Here is a 23,704-nt window from a genome sequence, read left to right on the forward strand (position 1 = left end):
GAACAGGACCACACAGATGTGAGGGGGATGGAATTGAGGTGACGAATTTACATTAGCACTTCATGTATGTTTTAGGGTTCCCTTGGTAGTCTTCCAAGCAGAGTCCTGGCCAGAACCAGCTGTGTTCACACTGAGATCTGAGGGACGGCTGCAACCGAAAGTGGGATGGCTGCAGGCTGTAGCATTAATGCTGCTAAGACTATCATTATTTTATTAATGTGGATGTTTTTGATGTACGTTTATGATCTAATTTTCTACATGGAAGAGTTTTGCTTTGCAAAATAAATGCCGCTGAACCCTACACTGGGCGGATTTCAGTCGAGTTCCATTTGATTGGGATGAACTAAATGGGAGGGTGGTCCCCCTCTGAATAAAAAGGGTAACATGCTTTAGGATAAGCACTGTCCAACCAAATCCGTTGACATTTCCCAAGTTATAAATCAGGGATGGGGAACCTTTGGCCTTCCAGGTTTTGCCCATCATCCTTGACCATCGTGCTGGCTGGGGCTGATGGAAGCTGGAGTTCAAAAACATAGAAAGATAGGGAGATAGGAAGCTGCCTTATACTGATTGAGCCCATATAATGTCTACACTGACTGACTGTAGCTTTCCAGGGACTCAGGCAAGGGTCATTCCTAGCCCTACATGGAGATGTTGGGGATTGAACCTGGAACCTTCTGCATGCAAGGCAGATGGTCTGCCACTGAGCCACGGCCCTTCCCCCTTCTGGAGGGTGTCATAGTTTCCCAACCCCTATTAAAAAAACCCATGCAGAAATTGACTCATTGATTCCTGCAAAATGTAACTCTCTCTTTTTTTTAAATAAACCTTACACCAAACATGTAGCTGTGCTGCATAAGCAATAGTAGATGGGCTTGGTATTTATGGGGTTTACCAGACACATATATTTCTGTGCTAGATACTTTATTTTAATACTGTTTCTATATTGCTATAAATATGTTGCATTTTCAAAATGAAATGTTTTCTAGGTGCGGTTGTAATTTTGCAAGGGGGAATGTGCTTCCGACGATGGGCAAATGATAGGCTACAATATGTGATCAAACGGCAAAACGGAAAACTTAAACAGAATGTGCCCTAAGGACAAAGGCTGGTTGAAACTATAGGGGATAGAATAAATGGGAGTTTTAGCAAAGCTATCTCTGATTCCAACAGATAAATTATGCTTCTCTCTATTTTGCATCTCTTTGGGACTGTACTACATAAATTATGACCAAATATAATTTAGGCTATCAGCGTACATTTCTGAACATCCATCTTGTACATTTTAAGTACAAAATTACCATTTTTTGCAGAAGTATAAAATTGAGACAAATTTTTTTTCATCTGTGCGTTTAACTTCCGAATACTTTATAGCAGCTGAAGGGCTGGAGAAGACCTCATTACTACCCGAAGGGCAATGCTAACCAGCTGACTGTATAACTGTATTAAGAGCTACATAACTGAAGTGGGACTCTGGAATGCAGATATATATATATATGTATGTATGTATGTAATATCTTGCATAGTGTTGAAGTGCTGTCACCTTTCTCCAGAAGCATCTAAACAAAAATAGGTGTTGGTGGTGTATTCAAACCACTTACCCATGGGGAACCCAAGTTTTTTTTACAAGGTAGTATTTTGGAGCATCCTTTAAATAACATCAAATCACATTGACTCCAAAACATTCTGGGAATGTAGGTGTTCATCTCATTCACATCGTCATCTTCCATCACAGGGATGGACAACTTTTCACCTTGTAGATGATGTTGATCTACAGTTGCCATTACAGCTGACCATTGCCCAAGCTGTCCTCAAACAAAAAAGAGATCACTTTACCATACATGTGCCCACTTGACTGCTTTGATAAGTAGAATTTGCACTATTACAGGTACCACAGAATATCTGTTCTGCATTTGTTGGTTGGTTGGTATCCATCTCTGTCTTGGGAGACAATGGAAGAGTGCACCTTTGGGGGTGAAGTCAAGATGAGATGTCGCTCCTGGTGGGTGTAAGTTGCCCATGTCTCACTACCATAAAGCAGCATGCTCAACATGCAAGCCTGGTAGACCTTCACCTTGGTATTTGTCATTAGCATCACATACTCCCATACCCTTTTGGAGAGGCGAGCCATTGCCATAGCTACCTTGTTCAGCAGCACCTACACAGGCGCCATCACTGTATTCCTCTTGATGCCTGCTAAAAACAACATTATTTAGACAAGCCTATTCAGAAAGTCGATGTGGATTTTTATTTATTTTTAAAGTTGTATTTTCTGGTCAAGAGGATTTCCATCTTCGCCAGCAGGCCCTGGTAGGTAGCTCCTTACAACAGCATCTCAAAGGCGTTATCCTCAAAGTGCCTTCCAAACAATTCAAAGTGGGTTTCCAAAGGATATAATGTTCCATTGCCTGGAATAGATGTTAATAGACCCCATGTGATATGAAAAAGCTGGGAGGCTACCTGAGGATGCGATGGAGGCAGAGAAGTGGGGCTTCTTCGCCACCCTCGCTGCCACACAGCAGGCATGGTTATGTTATTTCAATACAGTAATTAACTGTCCAGCTGGCAGGCTGGATAATATTGGATATGCCCAATGTCATGGCAAACTCATTTACATCCTTAATCAATAAAGTTGTGGCCGAATTTGAACCCAAGATGATTGTCACTTGGGATAAGAGCGTGGTGGGTCACATTGCCTGGGCATGAAAATGGATCCTGGTGTGACCCACAGACAGCACACCACAATTTAAGTGAGGATTTCCTTTTCCTTTGATGAATGGCTCCATTGAGTGGCTTGCCTCCTAGAAATTTCCATATGGATGAATAATAGATTCATAGAATTGGAAGTGACCCCAAGGGCCGTCTGGTCCAACCCCCTGCAATGCAGGAATCACACCGAAAGGATTCCTGACAAATGGCCTCTGTTTAAAACCCCAAGGAAGGAGTGTATGCCACCTTCCGAGTGAGTCCACTCCACTGTTGAATGGCTCTAGTCCATGGGTAGGCAAACTAAGGCCTGGGGGCCGGATGTGGCCCAATTGCCTTCTCAATCCGGCCCACAGATGGTCTGGGAATCAGCGTGTTTTTACATGAGTAGAATGTATGCTTTTATTTAAAATGCATCTCTGGGTTATTTGTGGGGCATAGGAATTCCTTCTTCTTCTTCTTTTCCAAAATATAGTCTGGCCCCCCACAAGGTCTGAGGGACAGTGGACTGGCCCCCTGCTGAAAAAGTTTGCTGACCCCTGCTCTTAGCATTATAAAGTTCTCCCTAAGGTTTAGTCAGAATCGTCTTTCTTGAAATTTGAATCCATTAGTTTGGGTCCTCCCCTCTTGACCTGCAGAAAACAAGCTTGCTTATGGCAGCCCTTCTGAGATTTGATGATGGCTATCCTGCCTCCTCTCTGTCTTCTGCAGGCTAAACATCTGGGGGGAATGTTTCCATCTCTAACTGGAAATGAGGAGCCAGGAAGGGATCAAACATCTCCTTTAAATGGGAATTTTATTTCTCCTCATTCTCTTTCCAAAGCACAATGCAAAGACCATTCAAGATAGCTCCAAATAACAAACCAGGTACTGACAGTGGAAATTGCAACTTGAGTTTCTTGATGCATGCTAGCAAGAAACCTTCCCTCTGGGCTAGTGGTTCTAGCTGTGTTTGTTTAAATACTGCTGTGGAGATGCATTGTGAATTCACCTGTAAAATGCAGAGGAAGGTGGAGGAATACGTACAGTGTACTCAGTGATAACATCTCCATTTCTAAGCAGAAGATGATGGGAACTGAAAATCCAGGCTGAGTTTTTGAGGACTGCTTTAAAAGGAGACCGGCAGAATTCAAGGCTCTGTAGGACAAAGATTGTCGAAACAAATAAAAAGTACCCCAAAATATAGCAGGTTTTTTTTTTTGGGGGGGGGGTTAGATATCTCAAAAAGCTAACCATCAATTCACAGAAATTACAACAAAAAGAAAATAGATGGTATTTTGAAACAGAGAGAAAGTGCAATGTGCTGATAAAGCTGGATACCAAAAGCCATATGCGTTTATAATAATTTTTTTTGACAGAGTGTTGAATTTGCATTTAAGAATAGATTTTGAATCTATGAACAATATATGATTGGGACTGGAATTGCCCCCCCCCCCCCCGTTTAAATGGCTCTATATATAGCTTTACTGCATAATCCTGTGTGTGTCTACCTAGAAGTAAGCCCCACTGAGTTCTATGAGGCTTACTACAAGGTAAGGGGGTGATCCTAACTGGTATGTGGAACAGTAAATTCTCCACCACAATTGCACCCATGTTGTTTCCAGAAGGGGGAGCACTTAATTCCCCTTTTGCTTCATGAGGAGATGAGCTCACATCAGGAGCCCTTACCAGGAAATAGGCTGGGTTTGTAACCAGCAGGTCCATCAGTGACCCAACTCCCCAAGCCCCAAGCATAGTTGGCAATACGTCTGGATCTCAAGCCTTTTCACATCTTCAGCTTCCACCATGCACTGGGTACGGTTAGGCCTAACCCCTAGAGGATTTCCACTATGGTCTGTGCAAATATCTCAGTGGTGTGGATAAGATGCATCACATGGCTGTTTCCTGGCCAATCAACACCCTTGCTCCCAGCGGTGTACCAATCGGTGAGAATGGGCCTCCCGTGCGGTATAACACCCACACCGTGTGGGACAACTCCATGGACAAGAGGATCCACCCTGGTGTGCCTATGAAGGGTGCCTCTAAATCTCAAAACATTCAGGAATCTGATGGTTCGAAGCATTCAAAACAAGGACACTGCCGACCTGTTAGGACTACAATTCCCACCATCCTGACAAGGGGTTGATGGGATTTGGAGTCCAGCTACACCTGGGGGCCCCACAGGTTCTCCACCTCCAATTTAAAACAACTCATGCAATTCTTAGGAGCCTCTTTAGGGACTTTGCACACTTAACAGATTTTAGTCTCCACCTTACATCAGAATATACTCCTTTTTTTGTCGGTGGATAGCCTTGCATCATTTGAAGTATTAAGCCCTAAACTGTGGGCTCCCAAAGCCAGCTGCCCCCTTGTTTGCTGCTCTTGTTTATCCTCCACATGAAACAATGACCTCTTGCGAGGCGCCGCTTTCTTACTTTTCTCAGGGTTACTCTCTTGCCTCGATTCCTCCCCTGATTATCTTGAAGCCTGTCAAACTGGGGAGCTCTCCCCTCCTCTTGCTCTTTCTCCCTAATAGACAAGAAGCAGCCCAGTCAATAATATTTTACTTGTCTTCCCGCCGAGCGTCTCTTCCTCCGATCAGTTTACGCGGGCTTGACTGCAGAAAGTCAGGAGGGAGGTTAAGATCCGAAAGTTCAGCCAAATGTTATCAGCTGCGGAGATGTTGCTAAGGGAAAGCCCCCAGAAGCCCCCCCCCCCCCGCACCCCATGCCCGGAGCCAATAATAGCTGCATATAACTGATAACATCAACAGCTGTCAAAGATGCAGGCATTTGTGCTTCATCTGTAAATCCAAACACCTGTATTCAGTCAAGCTTTGATTGTTATCCTCTCTTTCCCCGTCATTCCGATTCGTTCCTTGAAAGTCCTGCCAAGGATATTCTAAGCTGCTAGCTGATTTATAAAGTGTGGTTTGGAGGAAGGGGGTGGGTAGGAGGGCTGGAATTGACAAGAGGCTTTCATTCGCAGGGTGATGAGTTCCAATGATGTCCCTATTGACAGCATCCTTTTGCGTTCTATTTCAGAGCCTGCATCCCTCCGTATCAAATAATTTTTTTTTAAAAAAAAGTTCAGATCTTTGGAAGCAAGAGTTAAAGTACTTTGAGAGTTTCCAACATGTGTCACTTTAAAGAACATTATGTACTTGCTTTAAGATTTTTTTTTCGGGGGTGGGGGTGGGCGAGCGGGTGATGAATTAGATCAAAGCAACTAATAAACATTCTGCTTGAAAGCTCTTCAGAACACAGTATATATATGGTTGAGATATTTAAAGATAGAATTTCAAGGATCAAACTGTAAAATAAACCAACGTATCTTCAATGGACAGCTGATGCTTGCTTGTCCAACTATAAGAAGTTAATATGGAGATCAAAAAGGAGAACTCCTTCTGTCTTTTATTAGTTTGTCAGGAGGAAATCTCTGGTAAGGGATGGAGCGACGAATCTCATATTTTATACAACTTCCTCGAATTCTGGATCCTATAGAATTGTAGATTACGCACCAGCAGCTGGTGGAATCACTGAGCCCTTGCTGGTGCTAGGTGGTTGCCCAGTTTGGAAATTTAAGGACCCAGATTAAGAAGACGGCCAATCAATTAATGAGCATACAAAGTGCCTTTTTTAAAGTGATTGGTTAAATAACTGATTATAGATTACAATGGCTTTGTGCAGTGTCTGTGTCCATTTCCCCTCGATAAAATACAGTGGGAAAGTTGTTAGAAAAACATATTGCCTACATCTAAGAATTTCTCTCTTTCATTTTCTTGGGTTGCATTAGGAAGGCATGGCTATTTAAGGCCGCCTTAATTAGTGTTTGAAAGGTGCACATTTAAGGAACCTAAGAAATCTAAGATCTGTTATTTTATGCTGCCTATGTTCACCATAATGTGTATTTTTCCTTTTAAGGGATTTTAACTGTTTCTGGTTTTCATTGCCATTGTTGCTTTCATTTGCTAGTTGCTTTTACCCTGAAAGTCTCAAAGTCACAGAATAAAACACAACAGATAAAAATGATTAAAATCCGGGGACAGGAATTCATAAAATGTTCATCTGATAACATAATAAAAAGGACAAGTCCTGTTGACTCCACCAAAAGAGGAAGAGCATTTTCTTTGTTTAAAAGATGGTTTAGAAATTCTGAATTGATATATAAATACCTGAAACCAGTAAAAACGAGGTGCTTCTTCAGGCAGAGGAACTATGGAACTTGCTCACACGGGATGCAGGAATGGCCACCAACTTGGATGGCTTTGAAAGAGGATTGGACAAATTTGTGCCTGAGGAGGCTGTCACTGGCTACTAGCCAGGACGGCAGTGATCTGCCTCCACAGTCAGAGGCAGCAATGCTTCTGAATATCAGTTGCTGGGGAATCTCAACTGGGAAACGCACTGTTGCCCTCAGGTCCTGCTTGCTGGTTTCCCACAGGCATCTGCTTGGCCATTGTGAGAACAGGATGCTGGACTAGATGGGTCACTGGCCAGATGCAGCAGCCTCTTATATACCATATAACATTTATTACCGTTGTTATCTTAGTTTTCATAAACCCATTTTCAGCATGGATACTTCAGTTGCAAAATTGGTGTGGCAAGTTTAAAATACCATACCCTCCAACATTTCTCTGATGAGAATAGGGACGTCCTATTCAACAACAACAACAACAACAACAACAACAATTTTATTATTTATACCCCGCACACCTGGCAAGATTGTCCCAGCCTCTTTGGGAGGCTTCCAACATACATAAAAGCATAATTAAAATGGTTATGTATTGAGGTTCTCACCCTGGCCACCAGGGGTATTGTGTATATAGTTTTCACTCAGGTCCACATAAGTTAATTTGGGCTGAAAAACCCATGATGGCGGGTTGTTGTTGTTACAATGTTGACAGCTGGCTGCCTATAAAAGCAGGCCGGCTGAGCTGTTCAGTTCAGTTCCAGCTTACTATAAAGAACCACTTGGAGAAATCTGTGTTGACTGCTATGTCCACCCCACAACTTAATAAAAACATTAAAACATTTTAAAAGTTCCCTAAAATGGGTGGGCTGCATTCAGATGTCTTCTAAAGGTTGTATACTGTATTTTTCCGTGTATAAGACGCCCCCATGTATAAGACGACCCTTATTTTTAGGGATTCCGAATTAAGAAAGCACCCCTCAGCACTACCTGTGTATAAGACGAGCCCCAATTTTAAACCTATTTTTTTTTTGTTAAAAATCCTAGTCTTATACACAGAAAAATACGGTAGTTACTTCTCTCCTTGGCTCGGGGTACAGGGGTGGGGTCCCAAAACTCCATTCCCTCCAACATTTCTCTGATGAAAATAGGGGCATCCTAAGGAAAAGCGGGACATTCCAGGATCAAATCAGAAACCGGGACAGCTTCTGTAAATACGGGACTGTCCCTGGAAAATAGGGACACTTGGAGGGTCTGAAATACCATGCAAACATGGCCCTTGCGTTCTCTTGCTTCCATGAATGGAGAATGAAGAATCAGAAGCCGCAGCCAAATCCCCGACCAGATTATTTTGTTTTTTGACTATGTCTCAAATATACTTTCCTATCTGTTCCTTCTCTCTCTGCTCACCCCCTTAAAGGAGCGAACACAATTTCCAGCAGAATGTTTTAAAAGCTTTTCTTTCTTTGGAATAATAAAACTGTTATGCCACAGAACTGGTTGTGTTTCCTACTTAATATGAAATGGGTGGGGGGCCGTGGGGGAGATTGTGTAACAAAAGTCTAATATAGCAATATTCTCTTATTGCAATGATTTATGGATTCAGAGCTTTAATGACAGCATGTCTTCCTGCTCCCCTTTAATTTCCAGACATCTGGATCTTTCCTTTGTTGGGACCACAGTGATAGATGACAAAGCCATGTGCTTGTGAAATCAGAGTGAGGAACATTGTCACCCACAGTTTGTATGCTGAGAAGAAACTCTAAGCAGTTCTCCCTGGCAGGGCTGTTGATTTGGGCTCCAGGCTCTGCCTTTTCCTTCCAGATAATCTGTGCTGATGAAATACATGGCAAAGACCATTACACTGACCTTAAAAATAGTTCTGATCTCATTGTATGTCAAACAGCAGTGGGATGTGGTTCAATAGTTTTTAAAAATATGAATCAGTCTGCAGTTTTAATTCAGAGACGTCACGCCTGCAATTTGCAGTGATTACAGCGTTAAGTGCGGTCGCTTTTGTCTCTGGGAATAATGTAGGAGATAATTTGTATTTTTAGGAAACATTCTAAGTGTATGTTTTTGTTTTTTTAAAGGATGAAATCCGTTTTGAACAATTACCGTCAGATATAATATGAGGTCTGCTTTTTGTATTGGTAGGGTGTTTTTTGTTTTTTTTTGCTTTGTTTGTGAACAAACTCTGATCCAAAAAAGTTCTCACTGTCCTGGCTGACTTCCTGGTTGTAAATGAGCATTTGTTGTGTTTAAGGTGTGGGCAAGGCAGAGTTGCGCAATCTTTCACCATCCTTTGGCCAGTGACAGGAGCTGGTGGGGTTAGAACTGGGACACTGCCCCATGTGGTGACTAACTGGAAATGCATTTTGGAGTATCTTCTTAGGTAAAGGTAGAGGGACCCCTGACCATTAGGTCCAGTCGTGACCGACTCTGGGGTTGCGGCACTCATCTCGCTTTATTGGCCAAGGGAGCCGGCGTACAGCTTCTGGGTCATGTGGCCAGGATGACTAAGCCGCTTTTGGCGAACCAGAGCAGCGCATGGAAATGCTGTTTACCTTCCCACCGGAGTGGTACCTATTTATCTACTTGCACTTTGACGTGCTTTCGAACTGCTAAGTTGGCAGGAGTATCTTCTTAGCTATGAAGTATACTCTTGCATTCTCTGCAGTTCTTGGTGGTGATAAACAGCCTTACATGCCTCCAGTCAGAAGAGGGCAAGGTGGAGATTAAATTTTTGGGGTTTTCCACTGAAACCCCTAGTTTTGCCTTCCCCCACCCCTTCTCTCTCTCTTGCATGAAGCAACCAGGAAACTAGCTGCAACCCTGTAGGCTTGGAATCCCAAGCCATCCTTGTAAATATGATGAAACTGTAAACAAAGACCCATTCTTTGTCTTTACCAGCAGGACTTCTGTGGATTTTCCTTACATTTTAAAGCAGTGTGAATGAGACATAATGGATGGCAGTGGGACTGATTAGCTCCAGCTTCCAAGTTTTTAATTCCACTGTAAACTATAAACCAATCAATTCTATTTTTTAAAACTGAAAAGTTCTAGGGTTTATTTTTTTGGTCCCTTCTGTGACTTTCTGCTTGCAGCTGTTCCCTTACAGCATCCACCCATTGGCTTTCCTCTCCCCAGAGCTCAATCCGTACCAGCTCAGAGAGGGAGGGAGGGAGGGAGGGAGGGAGGGAGGGAGGGAGGGGAGGGGGCAAAGTAGACCTTACTGCTTCTTCTCCTTGTTCTGCCATCATGCTCTACCATCACATCAAGGTTGTTCCACTCCCTGCTGGATTCTCTGATTGGTGGAGAGCTTGGCTTCTCCCTGTAGCCACCATGTCCGCCTTCCTTCCCCACCTAATTTATTAAGGCACTGAGAAGAGGGGAAAATTGCACTCCTCAGCAGCAGCTCCCCAAGGAAGGATGCAAGGACCCCAGGACATTCCGGGATCCAATCAGAGACCGTGATGCCTGCTTTAAATTTGTAAAGCCCACTCGAAACGAGACAGTTTCATGGCATGCAGCTGGAGACAGCAGGTGAGCAACCACAAGGAGGAGGAGCAACAGTGTGAGGAAGTTGTATGGATTGACAGTGGGCTGCCTTTGAAGTATGAGTCTTGGCATGTGCTCAATGTGGCCAATTCATGCTGTCAGCCCCAGGACCAGCGGCACAGAGTTGCCCCCACAACTTCGGTTGCTCGGGGCTGTGCGCCGTCACTGGGACATGTGCCACCACACGTTGTAGGTGCCTTGCCCCCCATTTAAAATGTTGTGGGGGCTAGGGCACTCATGCCCCCAGGGAGTTGGCACACCTGCCCGGGGCTCTGGGCTGACCCTACTCAGCTGAACTCATGGAGGTCAGAAGCGCTCCCTGCATATCTGTGGATATTTAGCAAGCCTAAAGTGCCATAGCAGATGGGCATTTTGTCTAGATTCATTGGGGCAGTTGTCCCGCGTTTCTGTAGCATCTCTGCATTTGTGGGTTGAGTGATAATGCTGCCATTATGCTAAAAAATCAACGCCAGGAATTGAAGGGAACAACAGCTTGTTGTTGCACTTTTTGTTATTTTATTACATACTGTACGTCTGCGAGACACCAGCGCATGTATCCGCCTAATAAAAGCAGTTATCAGAAACATAACTTTTTATATTTATAATTGAAATTGTAAATTAGGGCCTAAGGAAGGAGCAGGCATTGTTCTTTAGCCTGAAATGAAATCATTGTTTGGGCACATATGCTTTTTGCGCCATTAATCAGTGCGGCTGGCTACTGTTGTTTAACGCACAGTGTGTGATTTGTAAGCATGGGGCTCTGTTAAACAAATAGGCCTGGTTTTTGCCTCCGTAGAAAATCTTCTCTCTCCCCCTCCACACTCATACATTCATTTGAACTGTAATCATACAGGGACACTCTTTCCTTTCCTTTCTTCTTTTGCTCAGGAAGTACTTCAGATAGTTCCTATGGGGTGGAGACAGCCGTGGCCACACATTGGATGGAATAGGACAGTTATTCTCCAGTGGTTGTTCTTTCAGGTGACATTGGAGGGAGGGAGGAATCATGCAGTGCAGAGTTTGGGCCTATCCACACTTCCTCTTGTCCTGCTGGTTTCCCCCAGGGAAAACCACTCTTTGGTGCTCAGTCAGAGCAAATGGCAATTTGGGTTTTCCTTGGATTGATGTTTGCTCCGATTTAGCACTAGAGAGTGGGTTTTCCCTCGGAAAGGAGCACGGCGAGGGGAAAATTAGCTCAGCGCCATGTTTTCTAGGCATGGGATAAGCAGGAGTATGGGCAAGCCCTTAAACAGTGGAATCCTGCTTGGATGGCTTTAAAAGAGGATTAGACAGATTCATGGAGGAGAGGGTGATTGATGGCTACTAGCCATGATGGCTCTGCTCTGCCTCCACAAGTTGGAAGCAGCAATGGTTCTGAATACCAGTTGCTGGCAGGGAGAGGGCACTTGTGCTCAGGTCCTATGGGCTTCCACTGGGGCATCTGGTTGGCCACTTTGAGAACCGGATGCTGGCCTACATGGGCCATTGGCCTGATCCAGCAGGATCTTCTGATATTCTACCTCCACCAGTGGAAGCAGTGATGCTTCTGAATGCCGGTTGCTGGGTACCACATTATGGATGAATGCTTTTGTTCTCAAATCCTAATCGCCACTTTACCACGGGGATCTGGTTCTCCGCTATGAGAACAAGATGCTGGACTAGATGGGCTAGAAGAGTCCAGCAGACTCTCCTTATGTTTTTTTAGAGAGTTGCCTCTTCTGCTTGCTTGGCTGGGTTCAACTGCAATTTGGCTCTTTTCCCTACCAGAACTATCGAGACCAATGATCTCAGCTGCATCTGAGGTAGGATTGGAATGTCGGAAGCAGGCTTGTGTCAGGTCAGAGCAATGGCCCACCTGGCTCAGTATGGTCCCCATTAGCCACAGATACACCATACAATGAAAGCATTGCGATACCACTTTGAACAGACATGGGTTACCCTGAAGAATTCTGGGTGCTGTAGTTTATTAAGGTTGCTGAGAGTTATTATGAGGCCCCTGTTCCCCTTACAAAGATACAATTCCCAGAGTGGTATCATAGGACTTCTATTATTAAATAATTATTATTATTTGTCAGGGACTGGGCAGAGGAGGAATGGTAGAGACCACCTCCCCAGAGAAGAAGACAGTTCAGAATTACAACAGAGGTTTGAGGGAGGTCATAGCTCAGAGGAAGATGAGGGGTAAAGTTGGGAAATAATGGGAGAGGAGGAGGAGGAGGAGGAGGCAGAGCTGGAGCATCTGGCTGACACGTTATCACTAAAAAGCATTCCAGTCCCACCATCTCCCGGAACCTGGCGGGCCGTAAAAGTAGGAGAGCAAAGGGCTCAGAAGGAAAGGGCCCTCAGTGCCACCCGTAGAAGAGATGATGAATGAGGAAGTGGGATAGAAGGGGAGGGGAGATTACTTGGGACAACACCATTATTCCAAGAGGCTGCATTTACAAGCCTCTTTCTGTAAATATTGAATAAAAGCAGATGGTACAGACTTTTCCTTGTCTTATCCATTCCTGGCAACCTGCCGTGGGGGTTGGTTCCTCTGCCGCCTGACATTATTATTATTTATTACATTTGCATACCATCTTTATCTTCCAAGGATCTCAAGGTGGCATACATGGCTCTCTTCCTCCCCATTTCATCCTTACAACAATCCTGTGAGGTAGGTTACGCTAAGAGATGGTGATGACTGGCCCAAGGCTACCAAGGGGGCTCCATGGCTGAGTGGGGATTCAAACCCTGCTCTCCCAGTCCTAGTCTGATACTCTAACCATTTTGCCACACTGGTTGTGTGAATACAGGATGTGAATGTGGTCACCATAAGGGCAGTTTGACAATGGACTATTGTTAGGCAGAGTGAGGTGGCAGAAATTAATGGGCCTAAGGTAGGCCACGTTACACTATACATTGAAAGCAGTATAATACCACTTTAAACACTCTTAGCTTCCCCCAAGCCCCATTTTGGAAGAAGACCCATATTCCCCCTGCAGGAACAACAATCCCCAGAGTCGCCTGGGAAGAAAGTTTGTTTGTTGAATTACTCCCAGAATTGTAGTTCTGGGAATGGGGGTCTCCTCTGGATGTGTGACTGCAACTGGCCCACATTTGCTTCTAAATTCTACTTTCCTTTGCCCCCTCCCCGCCAGTTAAAAATCCACACACTCCGTAAAGCAAGAGGAAACAAATAAATCCCGATTCAACCTGAGTAGCTGAAATATTTGTGCTTAGAGAGAAATATCAGAACTGCACATTTCCACAAAGCACCATTTCTATATATAAAAAAATTAAAATAAAATAAAAATCTTAGATAGAAGAGCAATGTGGTTGTCTCAGCCTGACATCCCACTCACCGTGTGAATGCGATTTGTTTGGTAATGAATAGCATTTAAGTTCCAGCTTAGTCAGTTTTGATTAAGCAAACATTAAATTAATTCAATCTGCAAACACTTAGCCTGCAAGGGCTATTGAAGGGAGAATGCATTTGGATGGACAGAGGGACGCGTCTTCATTGGATTGCTGGCCACCTCTGAGTAGTTAACGGTCAGATCAATACAGCTCCTAGAGCTATAATAAAATGCCTTCGACAAGCTCATCTGGGGCTGGGAACACAGTATACACATTGATTTCCTGGCCTGATATAACCCATTTACCTATTCAGTTAGTCCGTTAAGGAAGGTGTAAGGCTACCAGGACTCTGGGGACCAATGATGCCTGTAAGTAGGTTAGCAAATACTTGACAATGTCTTAATCTGCCGTAGAGCTCCCACTTCAAAAGGAGGTGCATTATCCAGGCAGAGGGGCTGGGATGGGATAGGGTACATTTTATTTCACAATGTGGTCCTCTTTAGGGAGCATAGACAGGTAAACATCCCCCCCCCAGAAACAACCTGCATGTGTGCGTACTGCCGACCAGTCAGAGGGCAGGAAGAGTCCACTTGGAGAAGCACCCCTCACTGTTTTTGAAGGGACAGGGCATGGATTCATATAATCATAGAGGGACATGGAAGGGACATCAAGTCCAATCCTCAGCAATGCAGGAATCACAGCTGAAGAATCTCTTACAAATGGCCACCCAGCCTCTGTTTACAAGCTTCCCATAAAGGAGAGTCCACTACCTTCTGAGGTTCTCTGTTCCACTGTCAAACAGCTCTTACTGGCATAAAATTCTTCCTAATTTTTAGCCAGAATCTCCTTTCTTGCAATTTGAACCCATTTCTTCCATGTACTGCTCTCAGGAGGAGCGGAACAGAAGCTTGCTCCATCTTCCATGTGACAGCCCTTCAGATAGATTCAGTTCTATTCAGTTCAGCAAAAGGATGGTCTTCTGTGCTTTTACCCCAGGGATGGGGGAACTTCTGGACCACTGCTCCTTTCACCTCTGACCCTTGTGATGGGAGTTGAGGTCTAACAACACCTAGGGGGGCTGCAGGTTCCGTCTCCCCGCTTTAGAGGGACCTTTGCCAGACCATTCCTTTGAAACTTTTGCACACTTGTGATTCCAGGAACGAGACTGACTTATTACACTGCCAGCCTTGAAATGCACATGTTATAAAAATTGGGGGGGGGGGGAATACGACAAACCCAAATTGTGCTGCTATCCGTCATTTTCCCTTCTCTCCCCCCCACCCACTGCAGTCATTCACTCACTCAGATGACTTTCTTGAACCTGATAGAGCAAGAGGCAATAGAGATGGATATTTAGTCGCAGGGACAGATGTATCAACGCTGCATCGACCGAAGCCAGAGTTCTTGTGGCAGTTTTATTTATTTCTTTATTGCAAGGGTTTTTTTTTCTCCCCCTCCCCCCCCGACACCCCTCAAACCTCCATCAAGGCTACAATATGGAATTGGGAATAGAGGGCAGATACTCCTACAAAAGAGCTTTGATGGGTGAGAAATAGAAAAAAAAAATCCTGCGCTTGCTCAAGAACTCTGGGCTGCATTACAGTGTAAAAACAGCAAGATGTCTGCTGGATCAGGCCAGCATCCTGTTCTCACAGTGGCCAGCCAGATGTCCCAAAGTGGGAAGCCTGCAAGCAGGACTCAAGCAGGCAGGTTTCAGGAGACTCCCTGGTCCTGAGTGGAGTAACTGTGCCCCTGAAGGAGCAGGTGCGCAGCTTGGAAATCATTTTGGATTCACCGCTGTCCATGGAGGCACAGGTTAATTCTGTGCCCTAGGCGGCTATCTACCAGCTCCATCTAGTACGCAGGCTGAGAGCCTACCTGCTTGAACACTATCTTGCCAGAGTGGTACATGCCCTGGTTATCTCTCACTTGGACTACTGTAGTGTGCTCTGTGTGGGGCTACCTTTGAAGGTGTCTCAGAAACTACAACTTATCCAGAATGCAGCAGCTAGAATGGTGACTGGGAGTGGCCTCTATGACCACATAACACCTGTCCTGAAAGACCTACATTGGCTCCTAGTACATTTCCAAGCACAGTTCAAAGTGTTGCTGCTGACCTTTAAAGCCCTAAATGGCCTCAGCCCAGTATACCTGAAGGAGCATCTCCACCCTCATCGTTCTGCCTGGACACGGAGGTCCAGCACTAAGGGCCTTCTGATGGTTAGCTCACTGCGAGAAGTGAGGTTACAGGGAACTAGGCAGAGGGCCTTCTTGGTGGTGGCGCCTACCCTGTGGAATGCTATCCCATCAGATGTCAAGGAGATAAAAAACTGCATAACCTTTAGAAGACACCAGAAGGCAGCTATGTATAGCGAAGTTTGTAATGTTTAAGGTTTTGTTGTGTTTTTGTATATGCTGGAAGCCAATCAGAGTGGCTGGGGTAACCCAGGCAGATGGGCAGGGTACAAATCATCATTATCATCATCACAAACATTTTAATACATGCTTTCACCTAATTAAATGAATTTTTGCAGACATTGGTTTGAGAAACTGTGTCACCGAACTTGGAGAAGTGCAAATTTCAAGGGATAGTTTCTTTTCAGCTCATGCACTGTTTGGGATTGTGTGAATTAGGCAGAGTCATATCAAAATGGGAACTAAACAAAATGTATTCCCCATCCATATATGTGTGCATCTCTTTCTCTCTGTGTGTACACACACACACACACACACACACACACACTTCTCTTAGAAGCATCTCTTTATTTCTCTCTATTATTCTTTGTGCGTGACGAGCCCCCTCTGTGAGTGGGTAGATCCTCAAAGCATTCAAGGGGAAAGATATATTGAAAAAGACAGAGCAGTGAAGCTGCTGATAGGTGGTTATTAGATTCAGATAAACTGTAATCTTAAGTCATCTTACGAGCATGCTAATTACACAGTGACATTACCTACGTCGACTGCCTTTGCTTTGTTAACACGCTAGGCAAGGTCCTTTATTAACACGGCAAGAGAGGACTTCCTTTCATTAGATGGTTATGCAAAACTATAATTATACTTGCCTGGGAAAAAAATGTCGAAGTTATGAAAAGATTGCTTCTCAAGGGCTTTGCTTCTCTATCCCCCCACCTTCAAGTTGTAATCACTTTTTTTTCCAACGAAGCATGGATGGAGGCACAATTTAAAGGAAGAGATTTGCTTCCAAGTCGAGGTTTACACTTCTGTAATCTTTTTATCCATCTCTTATGCTAATGCTGTTATCTGCATTGGGCTCATTTATTTATTTAAAAAGCCTACTTTGGGTGAGGACTCGAGGCAAGACCCTGCTTTAATTCTTCAGCTGGGAAATGCGAGCGGCGTCAAGTATGCGGTGTATTAAGTTGCCAACGTTGTTCATGTAGACAGAGCTGGCCCTACCATTAGGCAGAAGGAGGCAGCTGCCTCAGATGGCAATTGCTGGGAGGGTGGTGTGGTGGCCCCTAAATTAGCCTGCTGCCCTCTGTTGCAGTGTAGGACACTCCCAGTGTTCATGTAAGGCAATGGAATCTTCCTTTGATACTGGGGATGGAATGGCATTATCCACTGATGGCATCAAACTAACTTTGAGGGCACAGGACAGATTGCATGGCCCACCCACCAAGTGCTCTCCTCCAACACCTTGTTGCCTACTTCCCAGAATCTGCTGCCTCAGTCTATCCAATGGTAGGGTCGGCTCTGTCTGTGTATGTGACTTCTAGCACAGCTTGAACCAGTGAATTCCATATACATTAAGATATTCTGAACTATTTTATATTTTATATTTTATATTTTATATTTTATATTTTATATTTTATATTTTATATTATTTTATATTTTATATTTTATATTATTTTATATTTTATATTATTTTATATTATTTTATATTATTTTATATTATTTTATATTATTTTATATTTTATATTTTATATTTTATATTTTATATTTTATATTTTATATTTTATATTTTATATTTTATATTTTATATTTTATATTTTATATTTTATATTTTATATTTTATATTTATCCCACCTTTTACTCCAGGGAGCTCAATGTGGCGTATATGGTTCTCGCAACAACAACCCTGTAAGGCTTAGAGGCAGTGACTAGCTCAACGTCACCTGGTGAGCTTCATGGGTGAGTTGAATTTAAACCCTGGTCTCCCCCATTTCCTAGTCCTCTTTTCATTCCCAGAAGAAACCTGTGAGGCAGATTGGGCTGAGAGGCAGCAATTGGCCCTGGGTTGCCCACTGTGCTTCATGGCTGAGTGGAGATTTCCCAGGTCCTAGTCCAGTGCTCTCAGCACTGCACTATGCTGACTCTCAGTATATATTAGGGAGGGAATGAACGAAGGGGGCTTCTACCACAACGCCGGCTTGGTTGTCATTATGCTGCAGGATGCCAGCTCTCTTTTTATTACCACTGGGATGCGGGCAAAGCAATATGACATTGACGGCTTTGAGATCGGACAGGGCTAAGTAGAACTTCAGCCATGGCAGACCTTGAATTGTGAAACTGCAAAACACGGAAAATCCTTGCTGCCTTCTCTCATGGTGATGCTTTGATTCTGAAGGCATTTTTTAAAAGCAGAAATACATGCAGCAAAGTGCATATTTGAATGTAACTGCTTGGAATGCCCTTAATTTAGTTGGAAAGTTCTCTCTCTCTCTCTCTCTCTCTTCTCCAACTCTCTCCCCTTGGCCCTTTGTAAAGCAAGTCCTCTCCACCCCTTGCCCCTTTCCCCGAAATGGAATGGATGACTGAACAGGGCGAAATAACCAAATGACACAGGAAGATGAATGTAATGAGCACGCAATGTAATTAGATTCAAGCTGTGATTGGGAGATGCTATCTAGGAGTGCCACGTAGCTCTAACATATGACTGCGGACCAAAGTTCTCAGTGCCTTGCCTTCAAGTTGCTCTTGGCGGGGCTTGCAGCTCTCGTTCTTTGCAGAGGGTAGTTAAAAGATATTGCTCACCTCTTTCAGTTGGCAAATGTTGCTCACTTCTGAGGTTCTGTATGGCTCCCTGTTAGAGCCAGTGGAGGCTGGTCCAATGGCACTGCCCCACCAACCTCAGTCTGCAATCAGACAGCCACAACCTGCCCTTACGTATGACAAGTATAAGAGTGAGTCCTGGCTGCCATTGCCCCCTACTGTTGGTCCTCCTGCCTTCTGGCTAGCAAGGGAAAAAATAGGTATCTAAAAATGAGAATTATTGGATGCCATGATCCAAGTTTGAGGCAAGTACTCTTTGGTGAGAGATTCCCCAGCAGAAATTTCAAGCAACAAAACACGCAGCAACATAAAGCGTGGAAATACCTTTTAAAGGCTGTTAGGCCTTTAAAATGTGCCCTTCTAAGTTCTTCCCAAAGTTTTCCTCTTCCCCCAGCATTGAAAAAGACCATGTTTGGTAAGTCAAAAATGGTTTACTTGCAAATTCTTTAAAGGTCAGACTCATGTGCTTTGCCATCAGTCAGAAAACATAGGCTTAGTTACAGTGGCGAAAGTTCCTAAATTACTGGTATGGGAATGCAAGAATGACTTGTAAGAACCATGTGGTCTGAGTTGAAGCAGCCAGTTCAAAACCTCTTCACGTGCTAAACTTCTCTGGTAGACTGGAGGAGAACAATGTGCCTGATTACCTAGTTCCTCCCAAGGTGAGGTAAGCATGGTAGGACAGCTTACTCTATGGCCTTAACCCTTTCATGCATTAATTAGACTTAAGTACGTTGGTTATATGAGGCTAGTTATCCCATAAACTCCTTCTTCCCTACCAGTTCCTTTGGTCATAAGAACATAAGAGCCTGCTGGATCAGGCCAGTCATCCTTCTAGTCCAGCATCCTCTTCTCACACTGGCTGAACAGCTGCCTGCAGAAAACCAGCAAGCAGAAGAGCACTCTCCCTTCCTGTGATTTTCAGCAGCTGGCATTCAGAAGTATTGCTGTCTCAAACTGTGGAGGCCCACATTTGGCTGAGTCCACCAATCCCCATGATTGACCATTGTTGCTGGAAATAGGATGCTGAAATCCAGTGTCTAGATCAAGGGAAGTATTAGTGCCACTCTATTCTGCCTTGGTCAGACCCCACTGGAAGTGCTGTGTCCACCACAGTTTAAGAAAGATACAGTATTAACAAGCTGGAAGACATGCAGAGGAGAGTGACCAAGATGAGGTCTGGAAACCAAGCCTTATGAGGAATGCTTGAGGGAATTGAGTATACAGTGGTACCTTGGTTCTCAAATTTAATCTGTTCCAGGAGTCGGTTCAACTTCCGCAACTGTTCGAAAACCAAGGTGCGGCTTCTGATTGGTTGCAGGAACTTCCTGCACTCAGTCAGAAGTCGTGGAAGCCATGTTGGATGTTTGGCTTCCGAAAAACATTAGCAAACCTGAACATTCATTTCTGGGTTTGAGGCATTCAGGAGCCAATTTGTTTGGGAGCCAAGCTATTCGACTACCAAGTTCCCACTGTATTTACCGTATTTTTCGCACTATAGGACGCACTTTTTCCCCTCCAAAAATGAAGGGGAAATGTGTGTGCGTCCTATGGTGCGAATGCAGGCTTTTGCTGAAGCCTGGAGAGCGAGAGGGGTCCGTGCGCACCGACCCCTCTCGCTCTCCAGGCTTCAGGAAGCTATCCCAAGTCTTGCAAGCCCGGCGGGATGTCCCGCGGGCTCGCAAGGCTTGCGGGCAGCAGCCTGCACCCAAAAGCTGGGGACAGCGGGGAGGCGCAGAGCCGCCACCCCGCTATTCCCCGACCTGATCTGGAGGCTGGCGGGGGGAGAAGCAAGCCTGCTTCTCCCCCCCCCCCCAGCCCCACAAGCTCGGGGGATAGGGGGATGGCGAAGCGCCGCCATCCCGCTATTCCCCGACCTGATCTGGAGGCTGGGGGTGGGAGGAGCAAGCCTGCTTCTCCCCCCCCCCAGCCCCACAACCTCCAGATCAGGTCGGGGAATAGCGGGATGGCGGCGCTCCGCCATCCCGCTATTCCCCGACCTGATCTGGAGGCTGGGGGTGGGAGAAGCAAGCCTGCTTCTCCCCCCCCCCAGCCCCACAACCTCCAGATCAGGTCGGGGAATAGCGGGATGGCGGCGCTCCGCCATCCCGCTATTCCCCGACCTGATCTGGAGGCTGGGGGTGGGAGGAGCAAGCCTGCTTCTCCCCCCCCCAGCCCCACAACTTCCAGATCAGGTCGGGGAATAGCGGGATGGCGGCGCTCCGCCATCCCGCTATTCCCCGACCTGATCTGGAGGCTGGGGGTGGGAGAAGCAAGCCTGCTTCTCCCCCCCCCCCAGCCCCACAACCTCCAGATCAGGTCGTGGAATAGCGGGATGGCGGCGCTCCGCCATCCCGCTATTCCCCGACCTGATCTGGAGGCTGGGGGTGGGAGAAGCAAGCCTGCTTCTCCCCCCCACCAGCCCCACAACCTCCAGGCTTCAGGAGAGCCCCACCGCCAGCCCCACAAGCTCGGGGGACAGCGGGAGAGGCGCAGCGCGCCCTTCCCGCTGTCCCCCGACTTGGCTAGAAGGCTGGCGGGGGGAGAAGCCTGCTCCTCCCCGTTGCCAGCCCCGCAAACTCGGGGGACAGCGGGAGAGGCGCAGCGCGCCTTTCCCGCTGTCCCCCGACTTGTCTAGAAGGCTGGCGGGGGGAGAAGCCTGCTCCTCCCCGTCGCCAGCCCCGCAAACTCGGGGGACAGCGGGAGAGGCGCAGCGCGCCTTTGCCGCTGTCCCCCGACTTGTCTAGAAGGCTGGCGGGGGGAGAAGCCTGCTCCTCCCCGTCGCCAGCCCCGCAAACTCGGGGGACAGCGGGAGAGGCGCAGCGCGCCTTTGCCGCTGTCCCCCGACTTGTCTAGAAGGCTGGCGGGGGGAGAAGCCTGCTCCTCCCCGTCGCCAGCCCCGCAAACTCGGGGGACAGCGGGAGAGGCGCAGCGCGCCTTTGCCGCTGTCCCCCGACTTGTCTAGAAGGCTGGCGGGGGGAGAAGCCTGCTCCTCCCCGTCGCCAGCCCCGCAAACTCGGGAGACAGCGGCAGGGGCGCAGCGCGCCCTTCCCGCTGTCCCCCGACTTGGTTAGAAGGCTGGCCCAGCCCCGCAAACTCGGGGGACAGCGGGAGAGGCGCAGCGCGCCATCCCGCTGTCTCCCGACATGGTTTGGAGGCTGGCGGAAGGCTTCCTCCTCCCCCAGCCCCGCAAGCTCCCAGAGCGATGCCAAAGCTGCGTGCAGCTTCGGCATGGCTCTGGGTCCCGTTCTGGGGGAGGGGGAAGCTCGGGCTTCCCCGCCCCAGCCCCGCGCCTGGCGGGGGGGGGAATAAATTTTTTTGCCTTTATTTCCCCCCCCCAAATCTAGGTGCGTCCTATGGACCGGTGCGTCCAATAGTCCGAAAAATACGGTAGCTTGGGGAAGAGAAGACTGAGAATTAAGATGAAAGCCATCTTCAAATATCTGAAGGGCTGTCCCGTGGAAGATGGAGCAAGCTTGTTTTCTGCTGCTCCAGGAAGCAGGACCCAAACTAATGGTTTCAAATGACAAGAAAGAAAAATACAACTAGGGAGAACTTTTAGGTGGTGAGAGCTGTTTGATAGTGGAACAGACTCGCTTGGAAGGCTTTTCAACGGAGATTGGATCACCATCTGTCAGGGAATATTTCGGTGATTCCTGCACTGTAGGGGATTGGACTAGATGTCCCTTGGGGTCCCTTCCAAATTTACAATTCTGCAATTCTATGATTCTATGACTTTGTTCTGATCCATGCATCTGATTCTGTTCAATATCTTAATTTGCAATGGGTTGTGTGTGTGTTTTTTTTAAAGAAAATGTTATTCTAGAAGATTTCATGGCACATGGGGACTGTATGGGTGATGTTCATATCACATTTTTGTGTGTGTTCAGTCCAGGCATGGTAGACAGAAATAGGTTGATGTCCTTTCATGATTACCGTAAAACACAGAGGAAACAAAATTAACTGTAGGGGAGTAATATGTGGCACATCATTTTGTTACAGAAAAAAAAAGCAGTGGAATATGAAATGACAAGAAGATAAGACAACGGAGAGTGGGAAAGTGATGGAGTTAATAGAAGTGAGAAAATATGCCTGGGTGGGAAACTTCAAGTGGACTAGAAAGCTGTCATGTTGTTGAGTCTGGGGCAAATTGATAGATCTGGGAAAAAATACAATTTAAGTAAACTTATAACAATGTTACTAGGGAGGCTGCCAACGCCTGAAAATAATGGGCTCAAAATACACATTTTTCCAGCTCGCAGGACTCAACTGTAATGCGAGTCAAGCTCCCTTGTTCAGCAGGTCTTACATAGCTCAGAAGCAAAATTATGAGTGCATGTGCTGATCTCATGCCTGCGTGGATTTAGCATCCATCTAGGCATTTGCAGCCCACAGATGCTGTGAGCGCATCTCCCAAGAAGTTGATTGTTTCAATGTTCCCAACCACAACATTCCCTAATTGCTGTTATAGAACACAAACAATACCTTAGTATAGCCTGGGTGTTCAAATGGTTCGGGAATGCCACGTGTATGGCTGGGGAAGAGGTGGGGACTCCTATTCTAGCTTAAGAACATAAGAAAAGCCTATTGGATCAAGTCAATGGTCCAGCATCTAGTCTGGCATCCTGTTCTCACAGTGGCCAAATGCTCCTAAGAACCTAGGAATCTAGGCAGAACTGTCTCTGGACCTGTAAATTCCATAAGAACATAAGAATAGCCTGGCAGCTGCATCAGGTCATTGTCCCAACTAGTCCAGCATCCTGTTCATACGGTGGCCAACTAGATGCTTGTGGGAAACTGGAAAGCAGCATCCAAGCACAAGAACACTCCTGCTCTTCCAGCAGCTGATATTCAGAAGCATTACTACTTCTAACTGTGGAGGCGGAGCATAGCCATTATGGCTAGTGGCCATCAA

The sequence above is a fragment of the Podarcis muralis genome, chromosome 7 (assembly GCF_964188315.1).
Source record: "Podarcis muralis chromosome 7, rPodMur119.hap1.1, whole genome shotgun sequence".
Taxonomy (NCBI): Eukaryota; Metazoa; Chordata; class Lepidosauria; order Squamata; family Lacertidae; genus Podarcis; species Podarcis muralis.